The sequence below is a fragment of the Eupeodes corollae genome, chromosome 1, assembly GCF_945859685.1.
Source record: "Eupeodes corollae chromosome 1, idEupCoro1.1, whole genome shotgun sequence".
NCBI lineage: Eukaryota > Metazoa > Arthropoda > Insecta > Diptera > Syrphidae > Eupeodes > Eupeodes corollae.
Genome location: NC_079147.1, coordinates 229,544,180 through 229,568,925, shown reverse-complemented (window position 1 = coordinate 229,568,925; position 24,746 = coordinate 229,544,180).

The window sequence follows — 24,746 nt, the reverse complement described above, 5'->3', positions numbered from 1 at the left end:
GTCACTGCTTGACCAGCATTATTTTCAAAAAAATATGGCCCAATTATGCCTACAGCCCAAAATCAAAACCATACAGTCACGCGTTGTGGATGCATTTGTTTTTCGACAATCACATGTGGGTTCTCCGAACCCCAAATGAAGGCGATTGACAAAGCCATCCAGATAAAATGTGCTTCATCGCTTAGGATGATTTTGCTCGAACTGCAGCCGCCAAGCTTTCACTATTTTTGAAATATTCTTTAATAATGAAGACACGTTGTTCTATCGTGTAACGCTCCATTTTTAATAACCCTATACTGTTAGCTGTCAAATTGCTTTTTTTTCAGGGTTGCCAACACTTCACTGCACAAATGGCGGCAAATTCAAATCTTGCTTTAATTTTGGGACACCCTTTAGCTATCATTAAACATTTCTGTCATTGAATAATATCTCCTGATTGAAATCCACCGAAAAATTTGTACAGACAGAAATTTGTTGTGTGGAATTGGATCACAAATCAGTGGACCGATTTGTTTCCCTTTTGAACATAAGCTTTTCACTAAAATAAATTTCAGTCCAGAAAATAGTAAAAAAACACATTCTTAGAGAAAATTAAATGCTCAATTACACTTCTTCTTCTCAAAAAAAATCTTTGTGATTTCCGATCGATCAGTATATAATTTTCATTTCTAATCAAAGGGAAACACCCTCAAATATCGATTCAAACTTTTTTTGTAATCGATTTCAATGATAGGTAAAACTGGCCCCTTAGTTTATTATGTTCAAGTTTTCCTAATAATCTAAATCTTTGACGCTATAGTGGTTCCGGAGATGAGAAGTGTGATGAAACAGTTCGAACAAATTTATGTGTGCTTATGCAGGAGATTCTAGTATAATATTTAAAATTCAGGAAAGTTGTTTAGTTATCTTTATCAATAATATCAGAAGTGCCTTTAGTGATAAAAAAAGTTCTTATGTACCGTAAAATCAAAAATCGACGGTAGGGTAAAAATAATGTGGTCGCATAATTTTCACTCATGGGACATGTCATCCAACGTGCTTTCTCAAATAAGCCTTTCTTAAGTCGCATACAAACTGTAGATCCCCTTCATCCTTTTTTTTTTTTTTTTTTTTTATAATAAGCGCACACTCAAGGGGATATATTACCCTTATTATGTAGACACAGTGTGAGCACTAGGAAAGGGAGAGAGGGGTTGAAAGGAGATGTCGGTGTACATTGGTTTTGAATTCCTGAATATTGCAATAGCTGGGAAAGACAGAGTGTGGTAAGGCATTCCACATTCGCATAGTACGGCTAAAGAACGAATCTCTATACTTGACAGTACGACCGAAGATGGGCTCGAGGGTATATTGATGAGCATTCCTAGAAGCGCGAGTGTTACGGTTGAACTGTTTAAGGGGAGGAATGCAGCTGGCTATTTCTCTAGAGCATAAACCATTAAAATAACGGTAAAACAGGGTGAGACAAGAAACATTTCGACGATGTTCAAGTGACGTAAATGATCTTATGATGTAATATCACCAATCAATCTAAATGCTCTACGTTCAATACTATCCAAGAGGCTTAGGTAAGTTGCAGGAGCACCAGCCCAGATATGGGAGTTATACTCAAGCTTTGGACGTATATAAGACTTGTAAATAACAGCCAGATCAGAGGGGGAGAAAAACTTCTTGCATCGCCTTAGAAAACCCAAACATCTTGCGGCATTTTTGGCGACATCGCGTATGTGATCGTTCCACAAAAGGTGGTTGGTGATACACATACCAAGAATATCCAGATGTTCAGTTTCCTCGATGCAAGTGCCATTGATGGATAATGGCAGCGGGGGTATATTTCGCTTTAACGATACAAGACAGCATTGCGTTTTCGAAGCATTAAATTCCACGCGGTTTCTTATTCCCCATTGTACAATGCTGTTTAGGTCGGAATTTAATGAGCTTATCATATTTTGTCGTTGCAGTTCCACATCCGAAGAAGAGGGGTGTGAATCTGAAAACGAATATGAAAAGCTAAGAGTACTATCGTCAGCGAAACAATGTATTGGATTAGATGTTGCAGACAGGAGATCATTAATAAAAATGAGAAAGAGTGTTGGAGATAGAACAGAGCCCTGGGGCACACCAGCATTTATATTATGGGTTTCAGACTTGAATCCATCCAATACAACTTGTATTGAACGATTCGAAAGGTAATTACTAATCCAATGAAGGAGGGATTCATGCAAACCGAAAGCACGCATTTTCGATAAGAGAGCCTGATGCCAAACCCTATCAAATGCTTTTGAAATATCAAGTGCAATAATCTTACTTTCTCCAAAGCTATGTAAAGATTTGTTCCACTGTTCGGTGAGATGAACCATGAGATCACCAGTGGACCTATTGCTACGAAAGCCATACTGTCGGTCATTGAGAAGCTTCCGTTCTTCAAGATATTTCTTGAGCTGATAATTAATCAGCGTTTCCATGACCTTGGAAAGAAGGGACGTAAGTGCAATCGGTCGATAATTAGACGGTGAGGAAGATTCGCCTTTTTTAGGAATAGGCTGGACAAATGCGATTTTCCATCCGCTCGGAACGAGACCTGAGGAGTAGGACAGATGAAAAAGCTTACGCAGTGGTTTTGCCAGCGATGAAGAACACCTCTTCAGAACAATAGCGGGAATACCATCCGGACCAGCAGATTTGTGTATGTTAAGATCTTTTAGGACCCTCGCTACGGTACGAGTGCGAAAAAAGATTTGCCCCATAGAATCATTAACTCGCTCAAGTACAGGTGGAGTCATAACACTCACTGGCAGAGTTGAATTGGCGGCGAACTGCCTAGCAAAGAGATTTGCTTTCTCTAAGGAGCTAACAAATGGAGTGTCATTCACAACGAGCGTAGGAACCGAGGAAGAGGAAGAATTCCTCATATTTTTTACAAATGACCAAAAATTTTTACTGCCTTTGGGACATTGCAGTATTTTTTGCCGTAATTTTTGGTCATGTAAAAATTTGGTCCGTCGAATATGGGCGTTGCAGGCCTTCCTGGCTTGCTTGAACTTATTCCTGTTTTCCTCAGTTGGATTGGCTTTAAAACAACGGAAACTTACCTTCTTAACCCTAATAACCTCTTTACAGCTCGCATCGAACCATGCGTTCTCCTTAGGTCTGATGCTTTTAACCCTATTCGGGATAAAAGTTCTCATTCCTAGGAGAATCAAACTTGTGATCATATCAGCGCTGGCGTCAACGTCACTATCGAGGAAGCATAGTGACCAGTTAAAGATCCTAAAGTAATTATTGAGACCGTCCCAGTTGGCTTTCTCGTATTGCCAAACGGTTCTCTTGGGAGCTCTTTCTTTAACTGGAGAGTTTTTACACGAGAAATTTGCTGATATGACACAATGGTCAGATGTGCCTAGAGGAGATAGGACACTAATAGTGTACTTACCAGGGTCAGAGGTAAGAAACAAGTCAAGAGTGTTTTCTGCTCGACCTACCACGTCCGATATTCGAGTGGGCTCGTTGACCAGCTGAGTTAGGTGGTTTAACTCAGCGAAGATCTCAGCACACACTCCTTCTGGTGTTGACTGGCCCGAATGTTGAAGCCATGAAGAATTATGTACATTGAAATCGCCCGTAACAACGATTTCAGTGCGAGGATAGGACGAAACAATTCTTTGGATGGAATCAGACAAAGCATCAAATTCACGAGAAGTTGATACTCTGTCTAGATTTGGGCTTCGATAAAGGAAGCAATAGTGGATGATTTGCTTATTCACGGAAAATTTAAACCACATAAAATTGAAAAAAGAATTTGTGCAGGGACCATATTGTGGCAAAAACTGATAAGCAACATCATTCCTAATGTAAATGGCGAGACCATGGTGAGAAAAGAATAATGGCACCAAGTTATACCCTTGAATAAAGAATTCAGTGGGATCGGAATCCTCACCCACTTGGGTTTCACTTAGTGCCAATACAGCTGGCCTGTTTAAAGCAGTATGGGAGTACACAGAAAGAAAATTCGATCTGAGCCCACGAATATTACAATAATCTACCCTGAAATTTCCAGCCATTGCAAATAAAAGAAACACAAAAACCAAAACAGACGAAGACTATAAGAAAAATATTACTGCGTTGAACCACAGAATGCTATTCGATACACGCCACTACTAGTGTTATGCCTTAGTAGTGACAAGAATCGAATCCGGCCCTGTTAATTCAAAACAGTAAAATTTTTGTTGTCAACAATCTGTTATCAACGATGACGTAGTCTGTGTATCAATTGCATTAGTTATTAAACACAATGCAATTTGATACACAAGCTAAGCCATGCGACTGTACGAGAGAAATGAAATGACTAGCAAACCGGAATGGTTAATGGTTGTTAGTCACAAGATCCAATTTCTCTACAAACTGTTGCAACAATTAATTTATATATTTTTGGTTTTCGAAACATTGTTTAAAATTTCTCACAACATTTCTCGTCTTGAGTTATTGACCGCCAAAGTTTGTGAAAATCGTTTTTTCCTAATTATCTTCGTTTTTATTAGCAGCAATGGTTTTAATACTTTTACCAAAATAGTAAAGCACAACATTTTCTTAAATGCTTGTATTTGTATACGTTTAACGGTTTCAAAAACAGAGGTTAGAAAGTGAGCACCGTGCGGCAATTTTTTGACTATGAAAAAGTATATTTTCTAAGTACTTGTAAGCTTAGTTTACCGTGTTGATTTTCAAATACATTAATGGACATGGATAAAGGACATTTAAAAAACGCTTCACTTTTCGCTGAGAAACATATCCCATACCTATTTTTGTATTTCTGATAGAACTTTTGTACTCGTATACAAATGCAATGAGGTACTGTACATATGTAAACACATACCTATTTATAAAATGTGATTAAAGAAAAAGTTTTAAACATTAACGACTCGAAAAACGCATCATTTCCCTTCTCAAGTCCATAATGTTATGTCATTTTCTATTGTTTTTGGTTTTATAATTAAAGAAGTGAAGAAGGGAAATTCCCCCCGCTACGTACTTATTTTCAGTATAGCAAAATTATAGTTATTAGGATTTGAATAACCCTTCTGGTGTGAACTCTGCGGTTCTTTTTTGTTTTGTATATAATTTATTAAAAGGTTAAAGCAATACTCATGTCTATGATGTAGAAAAGGATTATCAATGTTATGTCAGGAAACGCAAACAAAAGTCGTTCGCCTTATCTTTCGTACCTTTTAGCTTCGTCTCTGCCGTTGTCGTTGTCGTCGTTGTAGTCGTCGCGACGAGGCGTATACCACCCAATCTGTCAGCTTGAAATAATTTCGTGGATATCGTATACCTACCACCTTACCTTCCAGGGAAAAGAGTAATAGGGTAGGGGAAGAGAATGAAACAACAAGCAAATTGGCACGCGGAATATAAAAACAGATATTAAAACAAAGAAAAAAAACTACAAGGAACTTAGCTTCAACGAAAGGGCATTTTTCCATGAAATGTGCTAAATAAATTAAATTGGGTCCCATCACCAGGCTTTGTATGCGTAAATCATCAACCCTTTATCGACCCTCGAGTTGACAAACAATTTTTAATAGCATTTATGCGCGAGCATTTTCTTATTTAAGGTAAATGCCATCAATAAATCGTCATTAAACAAAGTTTAATTAAAAAAATGTAAGAAATATGTACATACGTTTACGTTTGTTTGTACTTAGGTGACAAAATTGGCATCTTATCTTAGGAAATTCGACAGAACAGTGACACTGACAGTGGGATTTAATTCAAGAGCACTATGCCAAACAAGGAAGCGTTAATAAAAAATGCCTATACCTTGTTTAACTGTTTTAATAGCACGATTTTATTAAATGATATAAGGGATGGAGCCCTTTAGAACCTTAAGATTACACTCAGAAATTGCAAGCTTCATAAGTCCGATCAGACTAAAAATCTATTAAGGTCGTAAATATTTATTTTGGTATACATGATAATTCTGTGACACATTTTTAATCTAAGGTCTAGTAACAAATCTAATCTTACAATGTGTCAACTATCACCGAAACAAACATACTTTATATCTTTCAAGATGGTTAGGCTTGTTTGTCAATTGGCTATCAATCGGCTGTTGAAAAAATTTCCAACACAAAATAGTCTGATATTTTGAAAAATTATGGAAATGTTTAAAGAATTCAAAATTTAATCAAACAGAACTTTCAGTGATAAAAAGGTCGTGTTAGGGTGTTTTGACGTGTGGTTTTCAAGAACAAAATAAATGCATTTTACTTAATGCTTTATTATAAAGTTAAGAATTTGTAAGTATGTTTTAAAAGTGTTTTCGGGCGAGTGGTGAAAGCGATTAGCTTGAAAAATTATAGCCGAAATGCCAAATTAGCGAAAACTTTTTGCATGAATTGGGCCGTGTCAGCCGAATATTCTCTTTCAGGGCGTCAATTGTCTTGAGTTTATCTGCGAAGGCAAATGATTTGACATACACATAGTCAAAAAAGTCTCCGTACAGCAGTATATTTTTTGCTCATTCTGTGTAAAATTTAAAATTGTTTGATTTAAAAGAACATTTTTTTTTAAATCTATCAAGATTGAAAGAAATGATTACAACTTACAATTTGTCAGAAAAAGTAAAATTTTATTGAAAATAAAACTTAAAGTAATCCTAATTTACAGCACTGGGAAAAAAAATAAGCAACTAAACAATCCATCGTACCCTCAAAAAGTTTGTATTTCTTATTTTCTAAAAAAAGGATCTGTTTATCCCAAAACAATAAATAATTTTACTTAATAACTAGTAGGACCACCTCTGTTTTTTATCACTTAATGCAACCTATTTTTCATGGAAAGGACCAGTTTTGAAGTAGTATCGGGAGATATTTTGTTCCATTCCTCAAGTAAGATGGATTTGAAGTCATTTTTGCTGGTTATTGTATACTCACGAATTTGTGCTTCTAAATGATCCTACAAATGCTCAATAGGGTTGAGATCTGGGGGCTAAGCAGGATGTTTAACTTGCGTCCGAGCATTATAAAGCAACCATTATCTTACCAGCATCGATGTGTGCTTGGGATCGTTGTCCTGTTCGAAAACAGAATTGTCGCCGAGACCCAGTTTTCAGCACTAAGACGAAGATTTTCTTTTAGAATGCTCAATTAGCCATATTTATCAATGGTATATAATCAATGAAAAGAAGGTTTCCAACACCGGAAGTGGCCATACAACCCCACACCATTACATTGCCACGTGTGCCGTTCTTCACAGTAGGAGTTAAGTTTTTAAGAGCCGTGTTGGGCTTTCTCACACAATACGACGACCATCCTAGGCAAAGATGTTAAATTTACTCTCGTAAATCCCAAAATGAGTTTTTCTTTGCCAAGTGTTCGATGGCGTACTCCGGTCTAGCTTTCATATTTGCCTTTCTAATGAATGGCTTCTTCCGGCTTACTCGACCATGAAATCCATTTTTGTTTAAAGATTTCGAATTGTTTGAGGACATCCATGAACCCCGTCGCTGATTTTCAGTTTTCCATCGAGAATGGTGCACTTTCATTTGGATCCTCTGCAACACTCCTCAGCAATCTCTTCTTCGTACGACGATGTTTTTTTTTTGGACGATCACATCTTGGTTTGTTTAATTACGTTTTTTTTTAATTGTTCCACAACGTACTGAACGGAAGAACATGGCCTTTTGACGATATTTGAATTTTCAGCACCCGACTTGCCCTCATTGCGCATGTCGATAATGATTTGTTTATTAGCTAAAGACTTCTTTTACACGAGACGGTTTCGTCCTTACGGTTGAAATCCGTACGATTTTTTTCCGTACGGACTTTGTTTTCACACATAACGTATTTTCCCCGTGAATCGTCTACGTTTGGTTATATTTTAGATATATTTCTGTAGTACAAGTGACCACAAAAACAGACGGCAGACGAATAAAAATCGTCTTTTGTGAATGCGTTCGCGTAGTCACGTACGCCACTGATAAGACGGCGACGGCACGGTCGCTTGAGACGGCTGTTTTAAATCGTCCGTGCGGAAAACACCGTCTCGGTCCAGTGTGAAAGCTTTAGTTAATTTTATTAGATATTAGCTTATGGCTCACGGATAAAAAAAACCATACGGACGAAATCGTCTCGTGTGAAAGAGGCCAAAGGGATTTGCGTATTTTTCGTTTCCATTTAAATTTTCTTCTAAGGAAACAAAATATTTAGCTAAAATATCATTGAAACACTTTAACTTCCATCAATAAATCGTTGCGTCGTCGCGCAAATCGAAATATCATTTTCGTAATAAATTTGTACGATTTGCAAACGTTGTTTAAGAAAAGATCTTTTCAAAATCAAGTGACAGCTGTTAATAAAACAATACATTCCACGGAGCTGATTGATACCTTGAAAGAGAATATTCGGCGCGTTATTGCTGACATTGCTACAAAAAGTAGTCAAAAATTGGGCATTTTGCTGGAATTTATTTATAACATTGAATTATGTGCGTTTTGTTTACAAGACGTATAAAAATGATATTAAAAGATAAAGTTGAAGAACAACTGTATTTTCATTTGTAAAAAAATGTTTCCATTAAATAAAGTGTATTTTGTGCCGTGTTTTAATAAACTGTATATGTATTGAGGAAAACACAGACAGAAAACTAAAGTTTCGTGAAAAAACGTGAACTATGCAGACATGCAGAAAGTTTTAGAAAGAACTCGTATCTAAAAAAGGGGTCACATTTTTTAAAGAAAACTATAACATTCCGGAAAGTTTTAAAGTTATCTTTAAAACTCAAAAATAATGACACCCAAAATCGAATATCTATACCACTTTCCATAGCTTTATATAACCTGAAAAGTTGAGGCGGTTTCTTAAATTTAGGCCTTCAATAGTGCTTCGTTGGAAATGAATACATTTAGCATTTTAAGTATTAATTAATTGTGAAGTGAATTTGTATTTCTTTTTCTTCTCATGAATTTCCTTTCAGAATGACTGCCAACTTCTTGACGATGTGTAGTTTTTTTTGTTGTCCCTTCAAATCTAAAATTTTGTCTGTCCACAACTCTATGAGGGATTCCCCCTCGCCTGGTCTACACGACGTATTCTTTTCTGTGTCATCATCCGCAATTAAGTAATTTTAAATTTTTAACTTCCCATAGGTCCGATTTGTCAAATTGAAAATTTTGACATCTCTCGACGTTTCAAGGTCCCTAGAGTCGAAATAAAATATTTTAAGAAAGATACAGAAATTGCAGTTTGAAAAAAGGTGAACATTTTGGTTAATGCTAAATATCTTACGAACCAAGAACGCTAGACTTCAATTACTTACTTACTTAAGGTGGCGCTACAGTCCTGTGTGAACTAGGGCCTCACCCAACAAACTTCTCCATCTAGCTCGGTCCCTAGCTAGATGTCTCCAGTTTCGCGCTCCAAGTTGGGTGAGGTCACCTTCCACTTGTGCGCTCCACCTGATCCGCGGTCTTAATCTACTGCGCTGTCCTGTGGGTGATGATTCGAAGACTTTTCGGGCCGGAGCATTGGTTTCCATGCGCTCTACGTGACCCAGCCATCTTAGTCGTTGGACTTTTACTCTTCTGGCTAAGTCTACGTCGCTGTACAGCCCGTACAGTTCGTCGTTCCATCTTCTCCTCCACTCCCCTTCGATGCATACGGGACCGTAGATCTCTCGAAGCGACCCAAGGTGCTTTCATCCGTTTTTGTCATGGTCCATGCTTCTGCACCGTATAGCAGGACGGGGTTGATAAGGTTCTTATATAGCAACACTTTGGTCCCTCGAGAGAGGACTTTACCATTAAATTTCTTTCTTAATCCAAAGAAAGTTAGCAAGAGTTATTCTGCGTTTGATCTCAGCGCTGGTGTTGTTTTCTGCGTTTACAGCGGAGCCTAGGTAGACTAAGTCCTTGACTACCTCAAAGTTACTAATGTCGATTGTGACGTTTTGACCAAGACGTCGGTGTTGTATGTCCTTTCTAGACGACAGCATGTACTTTGTTTTGCCCTCATTAACCGTTAAACCCATTTTTTCCGCTTCTGCCTCAATACTCACAAAAGCCCCATTGACATCACACTGAGTTCTTCCTATTATGTCAATGACATCAGCATATGCCAGTAATTGGACAGACTTTTGAAAGATAGTGCCTGTAGTGTTGACGTGTGAGCTCTGCACTATTCTTTCAAGCACGATGTTAAAAAAATTGCATGACAGCTCATCACCTTGTCTAAAGCCTTTTTTGACATCAAAAGGTTCTGTTAAATTGTTTCCAACCTTTATGGAGCAGCGTGAATTCTCCATGGTCATCCTGCACAAACGGACGAGTTTGGCAGGGATGCCAAAACTAGACATGGCTTTATACAGCTCGTTCCTGTAAATGCTGTCATATGCGGCCTTGAAATCGAAGATGGTTGGTGTCGATTTGGTGTTCTTGAGTTTTTTCCAGGATCTGCCGTAATGTGAATATTTGATCAACTGTGGACTTTCCTGGTCTAAAACAACACTGATAAGGACCTATCAGGTTGTTGACGATGGGCTTTAGACGTTCACATATTACGGCAGAGAAGATTTTATAGGCGATGTTAAGTAGACTTATTCCTCTATAGTTGGTGCAGTTTAGAGGGTCCCCTTTTTTCAGACTTCAATTAAATTTTATATAATATATTGTATATTGTATCAAAGAAGTATATTTTTTTTAAAAAACCCATTTAACGGTTTTTTTATAAATCAAAAATAATAAAAAAAAAATTGTCACCTCCAAAATTTTACGACTAAAATATGATTTCATCTCCAAAACAAATTTTTGCAACGAAGAATAATGTTTTGACATCTGATAAAATATTGAGAAAAATCGAATTGACAGTTTTTTTTTATAAAAAATAAAAATCTAAAAAAAAACATTACTCAAAGTTGGTAAAAATTGAATATCGATTTAAATGTCTTTTCAAAAACTTGGAATTTAGGCTTCAAACTTCTTTTATCTTATAAGAAATATTGTTTTCAACACTCTGAAAAACGTTGAGAAAAATCGAATTAAGTTTTTTTTACAAAAAATTAAAAACCGAAAAAAAATTAATGAAAGTTGGTAAAAATTGATTTTCGACTCAAATATCTTTTCAAAACTTTGAGATATTGGCTTTAATTTACTTTTGTATTTCAAAACATATTGTTGTCAACATTCAGTAAAACTATGAAAAAAATCGAATAGACAGTTTTTTTACAAAAAATTAAAAACCGAAAAAATTAACAAAAGTTGGTAAAAAATGATTTTCGACTAAAATATCTTTTAAAAAATTTGAAATATTTGTTTCAAACTAATTTTATCTTAAAAGAAATATTTTGTTCAAGATTCGAGAAAATTTTGAAAAAAAAATCGAATTGACAGTTTTTTTTACAAAAAATAAAACTCTAAAAAAAAACAATACTAATATCCCTGGTTAAAATTTACTTTCGACTCAAATAGCTTTTCAAAAATTAAAAATATTGGCTTGAAACTTATTTTATTTCACAGAAAATATTGTTTTCAATATTCAGTAATTTTTATATAAAAATCCAACAGTCCGATTTTTCATAAAAAATAAAATCTTCAAAAAATAGTACGCAAATTTGGTAAACATTGATACGAGTACATATAGACAAACTTTTAAGCAAGACAAATCGACGGACGGGATGGGAAGTTATCAGTGTGGGTCGCATCCCAGTCTCTTTTTTAAATAAAGTAATATTCTATAAGTACATATGTATACATAAACTCATATATCACATATAAAATCTATAGTATTCTCGTGGAGCAGTGGCGTTGGCTAATGCCACAATATCCTCAAGGTGTCGCCTCATTAAATCTCGCGAAAAAATGTTATAGATTTTATATACAAAGATAATATGACAGAACAAATTGAAATTAAAAACACTCTCTATAAAGATTGCAAACCTGCCGGGATTTGGTTTCCCACACCCATTTGCTTTCTTTCCTTTGATTTGTAATATATGGCACTAATATTGATGAAACGACGTGATCTTTCACATACATACAATCCACTCCAAAACCAGCTGTTTGGTTAGCTTGTAGGCAGAACAAAATGACTACCAAGTGTTGATATCTTAGTCTATATTGATTTTGGTTGTAATGCAAGTAATACATTGACAAGCAAGTAAAAAACAAAGTGAATGCAATAGCTTCTTAAAACTTTTTTTTAAACTTTAAGGTTGTTAAGTGTTTTGTTATTTATCAAAAATTATGAGCAGTGTACGAAATTGTCTCTTTTAAGTGTTAAATTGAAACGGCGCCGGCGGCTTTAAAAATTATTCAGTGCCTATAAATATCAATAAGCTGCAATGAATCATTCGGTGGCTATAAAAATCAATTGCAAAGTCCGTTGAAATCAAATCGGTTCTTTGTCACCGCGTACGCTCATACATTTATGGAAATCTGGAAATAAAATTGAAATTAACAGGTAAGTTTGCAATTAGAAATATGTTAAGTAAAATCAAAACTATATTTATGCAAATAAGAAAAACAACATGTCTCACCTCAATAACATCCAAACAGTGTCTGTCTGTCGATTTTTTTAAAACTTTAAGGTCCGGTTTTTCAGTGCTAAGTTAACTCCGAGTTAAAGCCAAAGTAAGTTAATCCTGAATCAAGAATTTACTTACAAACCGGGTTTTCAGTAGAGAGGGTTATTTATGCCAAATCATCATGGCGAGTAAGACGCTTGAACAGAACTTTCAAATGATGAAACTATATAATCAAAATGAGTGTTCATTAACGCAAAACGTTGGCGCAATCCGACCATTTTACAGTCGACTCATCAACGTTTGGTGGCCAAATTTGGGACGACTGGTTCAGTAAACATTCGACCAACACCCGAACGTTCAAGGAACGCATGATCGAACATCGCCTCAGTTAGTGAAAGTATACAGCAGAACCCAAGGCAGTCTATTCCGCGCTGTGCACAAGAACTCGGCCTTTCGAAGACTTCAATTTAGCACATTTTTCGTCAGGACTTGGGTCTTCATCCGCGTTTTTGCATGAATGGCTGTGTTAACAAGTAAAACTGCTTAAATGTAACGACACCAATCCACATGAGATTCCCCAGGTGATAATGCATCCTCAAAAAGTTACCATTTGGGTGAATTTTGGGCTCGCGGCGTAATTCGTCCGTGCTTTTTTCAAAACGACGTTAGTAAGGTGGACACCGTAAATAACGAAGCCGAGGAGGGCATTTGAACGATGTCATATTCATACTTCATTCTTTTCACGATATTTTTTGTATTATATTGACTTTATAAATTTGTAGCGAATTATTTACTCTTATCTTTGAAATACTTTCTCAAACTATCAGGCAATTCATCTATCGCTAGACGCATGACTTCCAGGGGTAGCGAAACTGCTTTCTTAACAAAATTAGCTATTAATTAGAGACTCAATATTTCGGTGAGTCTTACAGCAAATCTTCTATTCCAAGCCATTCCATTGACGCTAGTCCAGCGGATTAAGATACAGACTGCCCAAGGACCAATCTTCAGCGGCGATAAACCCCGTTAAATTATCCCTTAGACAAAGTTGGGTAGTTTTTGCGTTGTGTTGCTTGCCCGCTGGAATTTGTTAACAAAGAGCTTTACAACCTTCTCTTCGAAATGACTTTAATTGGAAGCACGTGTTTTCGCTCCCGAAACTCCCCACCAGACCATCACCGAAGCTGGATGATGTCGTCTTTGGACTTTCCCAACCTTTTCAAAATATTCCTTGGAGTTTGGCGTAAATCCTGTAGTTTTGACGGATAAATTTCTGTTCATCTTGTCTTGTCTTTAAAGCAACACTTTTGATCTTGTCGCTCTTATCTTGCGCCGAGGCTCATTCAGGCGTTGTCCAGTACTTCTACGGTGATTAAGAACAACTACAGATCAATACACTTTTGATTGCGTCTTATAAGTTTGAGACACAACTGCGTATAAGAATATATTTTGGAAGATAAAAAGGTTTCGAAGTCAATACCCGTGTTTTGTTGGAAAATCTATCAATAGTAGAGTAGGATTTTACACGAATACCAAAAACAATATCCGCAGTATGAATACTTCCGATAAAAGTTAAAGTAGAATCTTACTACGGATGGGTTTTTAACATTTATACGAGTCTCGAATGGATCTTATGTGATTTCGTTCTCAAATGTTGGTACGATGGATATTGCATTTGTATCTCGATGGCTGTGTTTGTTGAGTAGTTGTGCATTTGGAATCATGTGTTTTTCATTAGAAAAAAAAATCAATCTGTTACTGTAGATATTATTTAGTTTTGTTAATGAAAATGGACTTACTGGGCTTATATTGCAATGGAAAACAATAGAAAAGATAATTAAGTTTTGCTATGTTTCCATCAAAGGTTTATCTCAGTTTAGATTAAATAAATGTTTTTTTGTGTTTCCATCGCACAAGAAGATTTAAAAATGATTAAGTTTGACAGCACTTTCTAAAATGGAAATGTGAGATTCGATGTTTCTTATTAAGTGAATGTGAGATAGTTTGATTCGTGTTAAACAATTAAAAAATTAATAGTTCAGCACGATATAAGAATATGTTACTTATTCCATGTGCTAATTTGGTTTTTTAACTCTTCCACACAGGTTTTTCTTCACAAATTTGACTCGACTCCGATCCCCGACCAGAATCGAAGCGAATCAAGCTCATTTCAACTCGATTTAGGTATATAATGAATTTAGGAGAGCTTCAAGCTCGCTTCAACACCACATGTTCATGTAGTCTACGAACAAACCCCCTTCTCGAAGTTTTTATTTTATGTCAAATTGTTTGGTTAAAACTTTGAAATCGACTATCGCATTACACAGACAAAAATCAGCTTACACGATTTCAATCCTGGTCTAAATTTCGGTATTTTTTTAGAATTTGTTGATAGATTATTCTGGCAAATATTCAATTGTATCAACTTTCAAAAATAAAATCCGGACTACGGCGGATCGTTTTTTTAGCAATTACTCACTGTACTATTTTTGGAATACCAAAAAAACATGTCTAATAGCGCACAATTAAAATCGATTGAGTTGCCTTTTTAATAATCTAACTTAAAACCACGGAATAGCTAATTTAACTTTAAGCAATTTGCTAAGCCCATATAACTTCTGTACAATTATTATTATTAGTAGTAAGTGGTAAAGTGATTTTATTTTCAAATTTAAATAATGTACAGTATAAAGATTAAATAATCAAGTATAGCATGGCAATGCCGTCTGCCAGATTAACATTTTAATTGAATTATATAATCACACTGTGTCTAAGCTTTTTAATTATCAAAAAATTGTATTAATATAAATTTGTTCAAAAGATATCATTGAGAAGTCTGTTTCGATAAGCTTCTGCTATTTTGCAGTACATAAACAGTTTTTTCACCTCCATTGTATTTAAATAAGCTATCATTTCTGCCTCAGTTAAAAAGTTGCAGCCGAAGAAGGACCGCCTAGTTTCCATTAAAACCGGACATTTCCATAGGAAATGACCTGACTTTTCCATAGGAAATGAAAAACATCTTCGATTTCCCTGAGGTTATACAAACTACATAAGATTGGGAGATCCTCTCTGTAATTCAGTTGAAGAAGTTCAGCACGCAGTCTCAACATCGTTGAAATTTCTTCCACACAATGCTCATTTCTAAAGTAGATTTTTGGGCCTAGATTATGACAAAGTTGAGTGTAGATTACTCTGTGGTTAGAGCTGACTGCATCTTCAATGCACTTCTCCCTAAGCTTCTCGTCAACGAAGGCAACAAGCTCGTACAGTTTACCCCTCCATTCATTGAGATTTCCAACATGCAGGTTCAGTTCGATACCACACTCCTTCCATTCCTCATACCAACTGAGACTTCGGTCGATTACGTGCAAAGCTGCTGTCTATCATTATTCATATGTAGAACTTTTATAACATAGTCTACCTGACTTTTCAGCGTCTGAATAAAGAGTGGTGAGAGAGTTTCTAATACAACTACGTAGTTTGGTGTGTTGGACGGCAGGTGAAATATCCTTTTGATAAAAAATCTCAGCAACTTTTCTACGCAATCGTATTGTTTGTAACCCCATACTTGCGATGCATAAAATAGTACTGAAACTTACAGCTATGCGCAATACTTTTGTTGGCAAAACACTTTCTCCATGTTGCTCCAATCGCACTCTTGGCCTTAGAGAGTTTTTCATTAAGATGTTTTTCCATACAAGTTTTTTGAAAAACATACTCCTAGTTATTAAACTCATTTACGACCTCAATATGTATTGAATTAAAGAACCATCTTTCATTCTGACTATTTCTTCCACCTCCATTTCTGAAGACCAGTATTTTCGATTTGTTAAGGTTTACTTGGAGATTCCACGTAGTACAGTACCTATATAGTTGGTTGATCATCAACTTTTAAGTGGTCCCCGCAAACTCAACTCCTCCAGAAATATAATCTGTTAAATCTTCTATAAAAAGTGCGAATAGAAGAGAGCTCAGCGTACAGCCCTGTCGAACACCTGATTCCGTTTGAAACCATTCCGAAAATTCCTCTCCATTCCAAACAGCTGCCTTTGTTTCGTTATACAGATTTTGTAAGACGTTTCCAAACTTTGAAGACATCCCCAGTGCATAGAGTTTGTAGATAAGCGCTGGCCTATCCACAGCGCCAAAAGCTGCTTTAAAATTTACGAAAAAGCTGTACTGTTTTTTCCCGTTTTGAAGAAAAGTTTCGGAGTAACCAGGCCCAAAAACAGCTTTCAATTCTTTTAATAACCCGTTTTCGTTTATCCACTCATTGAGTCGTTGATGCAAAATTGACGAAAATATTCTATATGATGCATTAACAAAGCTTATCCCACGGTAGTTCTCTGGATTTTGTGTACTTCCTTTTTTTATGAATCGGAAAAATTAAGGCCTATTTAAACTCTTGCGGTATAATACCATGTTCCAGAATTTGGTTAAATGAAATATAAAGTTTTTCAATAAGTTCCGATGTTCCGTATTTATAAAATTCAGTCGGTATTCTGTCGGTGCCTGCCGCTTTGCCATATTTTATGGTTTTTAAAGTGCTTCTTATCTCCTCTTGTGTTATTTTTCGCATCTTAGAGAAAATTGTCGAATTTAGGTTCAGCATACGATATATTTACGGAGCCTGACGGGGGATTTAAGAGTTTTTGAAATGTTGACAGAGCGCAGTCGATGTTAGATTCTGGTGAATCTTAAACTTATTTCCATTCAAGCGCTTTACCAGACTCCAAAAATCTGTAGCATTCTTACAGTGTGACAACCTCCTAGACTCTTCTATAAAATATTGGTTCCGTTTTTGTTTACAAATGTCTTTGTATATCTTATTGGCTTCTAAGTATTTATCTTTGCTGTATTCATTATTGTAAACTCGAAGCGTCTTCAGCCACGTAAAAGATCACTGTCTAGCACGCATACACTGACTATCAAACCAAGGTTCAATTGGCAATGTCTTTCTATGGCTGGTTCTAAAGGCTGGATATGCAGATCTTATGAAATTCGTGATCGATGCTATTTCGGAATCCACATTCATCAATAAAGAATTGAGGCTACTCTGATAGGAAGCTATTATTCTACTTTAATTTTGGTAACAATTGTAAAAGACTTCTACCATCCTCCTCACATCCACCGACTCGTAGCTTCATAGTTGTGGGTAGATGATCCGAGAATGTCACTACATCAACTTTAAAATCAAGAAAATAGTCGCTCCATGTTCCTTCTATCATTCAATAATCTATGACAGATTTTCTTTTTGCTCCAACAAAAGTTAGTTCACAAAACTCGTCTGATGCGGATGTCCCGTTCACAATTCGCAGTCCAAAGGTGTCACATAGGTCAAGTAATCTCTTACCTCTAGCATTCCACGTTTCATCTTTGGAATGACGTATTATTCCATCCATTTGCTAATCCAGTTTCATTCCCACATCTACCGTTAAAGTCGCCTGCTAAGAGAACGTTTGGATTTTCATTTGACATCATAAAATAATACAGTTCTCGATTACAATTATTACTTGTTGATAGGTTACGATAACATTTAATAAGGCAGACGGCATTTTTACTAAAAATTACAGTTTGAGCTACTTGGCTTATTAAAAGAACGGCTACTATTCGACTCCATTGTGTTTCCCGCATGAGTATTAGCTGCGGTGAAAGCAAGAACCTCTGTACCATCCCCGATCAGGTGTTGAAGAAACGTCAATCCATCAGAACTGTCACTCGCAAGATTGTTGTTTATTACTATTATAATAAAAGCCGTGGTTTGAATGACTCAGTCTGCACTTCTGCAGTTGGGCAATCCAATTAATAGGTCCATTAAAGCTTATTTGGTTTGTTTATTTTTACGAACTGCCACTATGTTCGGATGGACATCATTTTCTAATAAAATTTACTGGTTATGAAAAAGAAAATTTTAAAATTTGGGATGCGCTGGTAAATTGCTTATTGTTTAGCAATTTGCTGGTAAGTAAAATGTTAAGCCCTTAACAATAGGTTCTTTAAAAGTTTGCGCAAATATCTTTATTTCTTCTCAGGATACTAAAGGTGTAAAAAAGCTGTCAGTGCGATTTTTTTTTAAACCTAACTAAAAGTTATCAACACTATTTGATGATATTGTTCCGAGATTTTTAGTCGAAACTCATTGCTTAGCAACTTTTGTAGCATTTTTGAAAATTTTTATTTCTTATAAAAAAAATCCGATTCGATTTTTCTAACAACACTATATTAGAAAGCAACAACATTTTGAACAAAAGGAATGTACATATCCCTTTTTTTTTCTCGAGAGGCTCGAGAAATCAATTTTTTATATTGATTTGAATTTTTAATATAGAAACTGACATTTGGAATCATACGAAATGCTAAAATTGTTGACAAGATATTCGAGTCCAAAATCAACCACCTTTCTATGCCACTCGTATCAGAGAAAAAATCAAAGATAAATCGTTAAATCTTACCCACCCTATTCAGTGCAAACGTGCATATCATTAAGGCCCATGAATATAAAGGATACTCTCAAGATGTAGGTATATGTAATTGAATTGACCATTGCCCACCTAAATATTTTTCTTCATTACATAATTTATTTTTATGTGTTCAATATGCTGGACCTTGCTTTTGGAATGTAAGATAGTTTAGCCAGTAGTTGGTATGTATTCTGGTCAAACTCCCAAATGATAAGGGTTAGACTGGTAAAAGGTCGTCTGGGACAGTTTTCCCCCAAAGTTATAAAAGGGTTAAACACGATATTAATCGGTAGTCAATGATACCGAGGGCGTTAGTAAATACTCTGACAAGACAAGACAACCTGACCTGTTGAATCACAAGGGTGAGATGGCGACTACGACTAACAATATCAACAGTCTTCTGTTTTTCTTCGGTCTTGAGTGAGTCTACCCTTTTATACATACACACATAAATAAAAAAAGAAAAAAGGAATTTCTCAATTTTGATTCGAACGTAAACAATAATAATCGACATTCCTTGAATGCCTTATGGGATAATATACTTTAGACACACTTTCAACACAAAAATATTAGGGATTCTATGATTTATGCAAAGGGATGACAAATCCTTGTCGATGGTATATACAATATACCGCACAGACATTCCTCAAGTACTTAACCCACATATATCATTCAGAACAGGCAGTCGTAAGGCGTACCTATATAAAGCTTCAGAATGGCAAAAGAAATGATTATTTATTATTTTACTCAATTTATTGGGACGACCGAAGAGCGAATAAGAAAAGGAAAACGAAAAGCCTGGCAATGGCAGATGATCCAGTGTCCCGTAAGCAGCACATAGTCAAGGCACTCCACTCACGTAAGGATCTTTTTCTTTTATATTTCTTAGATATGTCGAAACCAAAAGGTATGGCAAATGCTATAATATGACATAATATGTTTATGAATGCAATCAGTGATTTATGAGGGTTGTCAAAAATACGTAGGTTTGTGTTTTTTTGATTTATACCTCACTCTCTATAACTTTTGAATATCTAAGCACCTAGGTACGTATGTATATTGCACAATTGTACACACAAAATGGTTTTGAAAGTGAAGGTAGATTTGTGATTTGTGGTATTCCGTTTCAAGTTTGATTTCTTTATTTGTTTGAAGGTATAGATTCCATTTGCAGCTCAATGTCAATAATAGTGTCATTAGTGTGGAAGTTTGCCCCTGTCGGCGTGGAGTAAATTTAATTAGTGAGATAACACATGGACATAGTAAATAACCTGTAAAATAAACTTATTAGGGCACACATGTGCGGGGGTATATTTGTTAAGTATCTTCATTAGAAACGAATCTAAAAATCTAGAACCATCTATCAATATATCTGTAGACTAATTGAATTTAAAAATGGAAGTTATAGTTCGCAATTTAAAAAGAAAAGAGTTATCTGACCATTATTTCTTGAAGAGGTGTTATTATTTGCCACAGAGATCTTGAGATTTCTTACCACGTTGAGACTTTCGTCTTTGGGGCTATATGAAATATAATCTATACCAATAATGGAAAATCGATTTCAGACCAATTGAAGTTTGAACCCTTGAAGTTATCGAGGAATTCAAAACTTACAATAACCGTCTTACGATACTACCGATGTATTTGAATTGTAACAACTGGGAAGATGACTTCGAAAAAAACGTGATGTTAATTGGAGATTTGAATGCTGGAGTTGAAACTCATGCATGAATGATTTAAGAGGTTGCCGCAAACAATTAAAAGAACCTTGTTCTAACACAAGAGGAACAAAATATTAGAATTTGCGACTCGTCATTTACTGTTTGTTGGCAGTCAAGAAACATCAATGGTCGATTATGCTATCATAGGAGAAGATTGGGAACCTTTCGTAAAAGATTTTGAGATAAGTGAAGTATCATATTTCGACCGCCTTCCTGTTGTTGTGACAATGCAAATTCAAACTAAGAATGATGAGGAAATAACCTTTATTTGGCTCCTGTCCAAACTCAAATGGAAAGAGGCTTTATAAGGCTCAGGAATATCGACAATTTCTAGACTTGCAACTCCAATCACTGCAAATTGAAGACGGATTGTGAAAGCCTCATACCCACGAGAAGGACTCACGCAAAACAATGGAAATACAAGAAAAGAACTCTGGTTTGATTAAGAATGTCAAAAATCTCGAATAACATCTTTTGCGTGGTTGAGGATTTTCCGTAACTCCACCCGAGGACTATTTAAGGGTTCTTATATAAGGGCCAGTAAGAAGTTTAAAGAGCTTTTTAAGACTAAAAAAAGTTACACGCCAAAGAGCAAGCAATCCAATTAAAAATAAATAAATTAAACTGCCCGTTGAGAACTAGGACCTAGTAACTTACAACTCGCAACCATTCCTGTGAGTGATGTTGTAAGGATTGGAGGGGACCTACAGTTTTAAGCGGAATTCGAACTTATAATTTGAGAAAGCACTTTTCATGACAAGAATTACTCTTTGAGAATTTGTCAATTTCTCGCAGGAGGCAGTACCCTTGAAAAAACTTAAGATGGCACAGGTAAGGATCGAACCCAAGACCTTTGGCATAACAGTCCAAACACTAACCATCACGCCACGGGTACTACAGTCCGATTAGAATCTGGTAAAAACTCCGCTAATTTCTGGAAACTGTCTTTAAATGCAATGTATTCCCATTTCAAAGATCTTTTAAATCCTGAAATAACGCCGAAAAAGTGGCAATTGGCATCACCTGGATTCGTAGACGACTCTCTGGGCAATAACATTTAGCGAGTTGGAGGAAACTCTGCAGACGCTTAAATATGGAAAAGCAGCTGTTTCGAATTTTTTAAGTATGGAACTGTCATGCTCAAAGAGCACCTTTTAAGACTTTTTAATACAGTTCTGGAGGGAGAACTATCTCCACAAGAATCTAGAGATGCTGTTATATTTCCATTGATGTACTCTATTCTATAAGCTGTAAAGTCTTAGGATATCATTGAAGTTCGGTCGCGTTCTTTAGCATCTATATAGAGGAACCAGGGCGGCTGGTTTATTAAAAAAAAAAAAACATTTTATTTGCCGTTAAATACGCCAAACTACGTCATCATTCTGGAAACTGGTCTCTCTTCTCTGTTTATCAAAGCATCGAAGTTACAAGCGGACTTCTTGCTTAATGTTTTTAAAATGAATGATTCACGGGTCTTGAAAAGAGTGGCCATAAAAGCGATAGAAGAACAAAATAGTTGGATTTAAATTACATTCCGATTCATCCCTAGAGTGAAATATGTGCAACTTATCAAAAAGAGGTGGGGTGCCTGTGGCGTGGCAGATCGGGTAGTTGGTGATTGCCTAAAACTTGGTTTACGGCAAAAAATGCCACTTTCTTGATATGTCGAAGTTCTTGCTTTAGCTCCTCGTGGTGGCCTCCGGGCAATGATTTGTGTATCTCTTTTTACATAAAATAGCAAAAATTGAACGGGAGAAGTTTTCTGACTCTTAAGGATAGGTTACGGAGATTAGCAATCTTCGTAACTAAACTCCATCCCGCTACGGAAACCAAAATTAAGCCTCGGATAATTAATGATAACTCGTTGACGACTTTTGGCTATTGTAGCCTGACAAAGATTGGTTTCTGTAATGTGAGGACGCTTCTGGACGTAAGAAGTGAAGGTCCACACAATGCCAGATTCCTCCAATTGAAGAGAGAATTTATGCGGTACAGGATAGATATCTTAGGGTTAAGCGAAGTGCGATGGTTGGGATTGGGCAAATACAAGTCATAACACTGTACTGCTCTACTCTGGTCACGATGCAGGAAACTCTGGTCACGAGAAGATGGAGTTGTGTTTCCCCTTACAAAAACGGCAACCAGAAGCATTATTTCGTGGGAGGCCTTTGGGGAAAGGTTAATCAAAGCTATGTTACAGTGTAGAGTATGACCCGTCCCCATTTTACAGTGTTACGAACCCAGGAAGCTCGCATCTGATGAAGAGAAAGAATGCTTTTACAGTCAACTAGGATCCGCCTACAACAACACTCCGCGCGGAGATTTTATTTTGGTTATGTGAGACTTCAATGCTAAGGTTGGCAGTAAAAACAACGGGCTAAGGTATGTGATGGGTGTTCACGGAGTCGGCAATTGCAATGATAATGGTGAGAGATTCATTGACTTCTGCAACGCCAATAGCCTTGTGATTGGTCGCACTTTGTTTGAACCCAAACTGTGACATAAAATTAGCTGGGTGCAGACGGACAGGCAAGCGTCTTCTAACCAAATTGACCACTTCGCGATTAGTCGACGCTTTAGAACCAGTTTCTTGGATATACGAAACAGATATGGGACTTGCCGGGACCACCACTCAATTATAACTACCCTGAGATTGCGTAAAGCTACAGTTCAATGTTCAACGGAACAACACGAGCCCCCAAATTCAACATCGCCAGACTAAAGGATCCCACGACTCGTCAACAATTTAGGGACCACCTGCACACGAATGAGAACAATCAGCAGCACAGTACATGACGACATCGAACATCATTGGAATGGTGTGAAAAATGTTTTCATTTCAGGTGCTGACAGAATAGTCGGTCAGGAAATAGGAAGCAAAAATACTTGGATTTCAGAAGAATCTTGGGCAAGGATCAACGAACGCAAAAAGTTAAGTGTTCAAATAACTGTTGCACAAGAGGAAGAAAGAAACGAGCTGGAGTCCTCGTATTGCATGAAAAAGAGAGAGGTTCACTGTAGTGTGCGCCGCGGCAAGCGTAACTACATCAACGTATTGGCGTTATAAGCAGAAGATGCCGCAAAGAGCTGACCTGTACACACAGCTCAACAACACCTGGTAAAAGAAGAAGAACGTACTGTGATAAGTTCGGTGGATAAGCAAGACAGAAGGTGGAAAGAACCAAAGAACACTTTTCCTCGGTTTTAAACCGGGTGTTTGAAAACAACGTGCAACCGATACCTTCTGAAGCGCTAGAAAAAACTCATCCCCGAATCCGCACTGCACCTCCTAGTAAATAGAGATCGTTGCCGCAATTAAAGCACTTAAGAACCACAAAGCGGTAGGACTTAATGGAATTCCCGTAGAGCTTTTACAAGCAGCGCCAACGTTATCAAGCGACCTGCTTCATCCGCTCATAAAAGAAGCCTGAACCACTGCACGATGGTAGGTTGTCAGATGATTTTGAAACCCGAAGCGGAGTCAGACAGGGCTGTATTCTGTCGCGATGTACTGTTGGTGATAAGCGATGTACTGCGCTCAGCTCTGTCAGGTAGCGGAGGGATTCAATGGACTTTGACATCCTACTTAAAGCACTTGGATTACGCAAACGATGTTTGCTTACTCTCTCATAGGATCATGGATCTCCATCAACTGACAACAAGTGTTGAGAGATTAGCAGAAGTTGTGGGGCTGAAAATAAATTCCACCAAAACAAGAATGATCACCCTCGGAACCCGACTATCCTCTCAAATAAATATTTTCTCGTAACTGGTGGAAAAAGTGAAGAGCTTTTAATAGTTTGGAAGCATCGTTTCCATCGACGGCGGAACCGAACAAGACGTCATCTGCGGCATCGGCAAAGCAAAGGCGGTGTTCGGTATGCTGTCAAAAATTTGGAGAAATAACTCTATCAGCTTAAGAACAATGCTACGATTGTTTCGCACAAATGTTGAATCTGTACACTTGGCCATAACAAGAAAGGTGCAAACCTTCGTAAATAGATGTCTTCGTAACATCCTAACCATTTTCTGGCCAAACCGCATT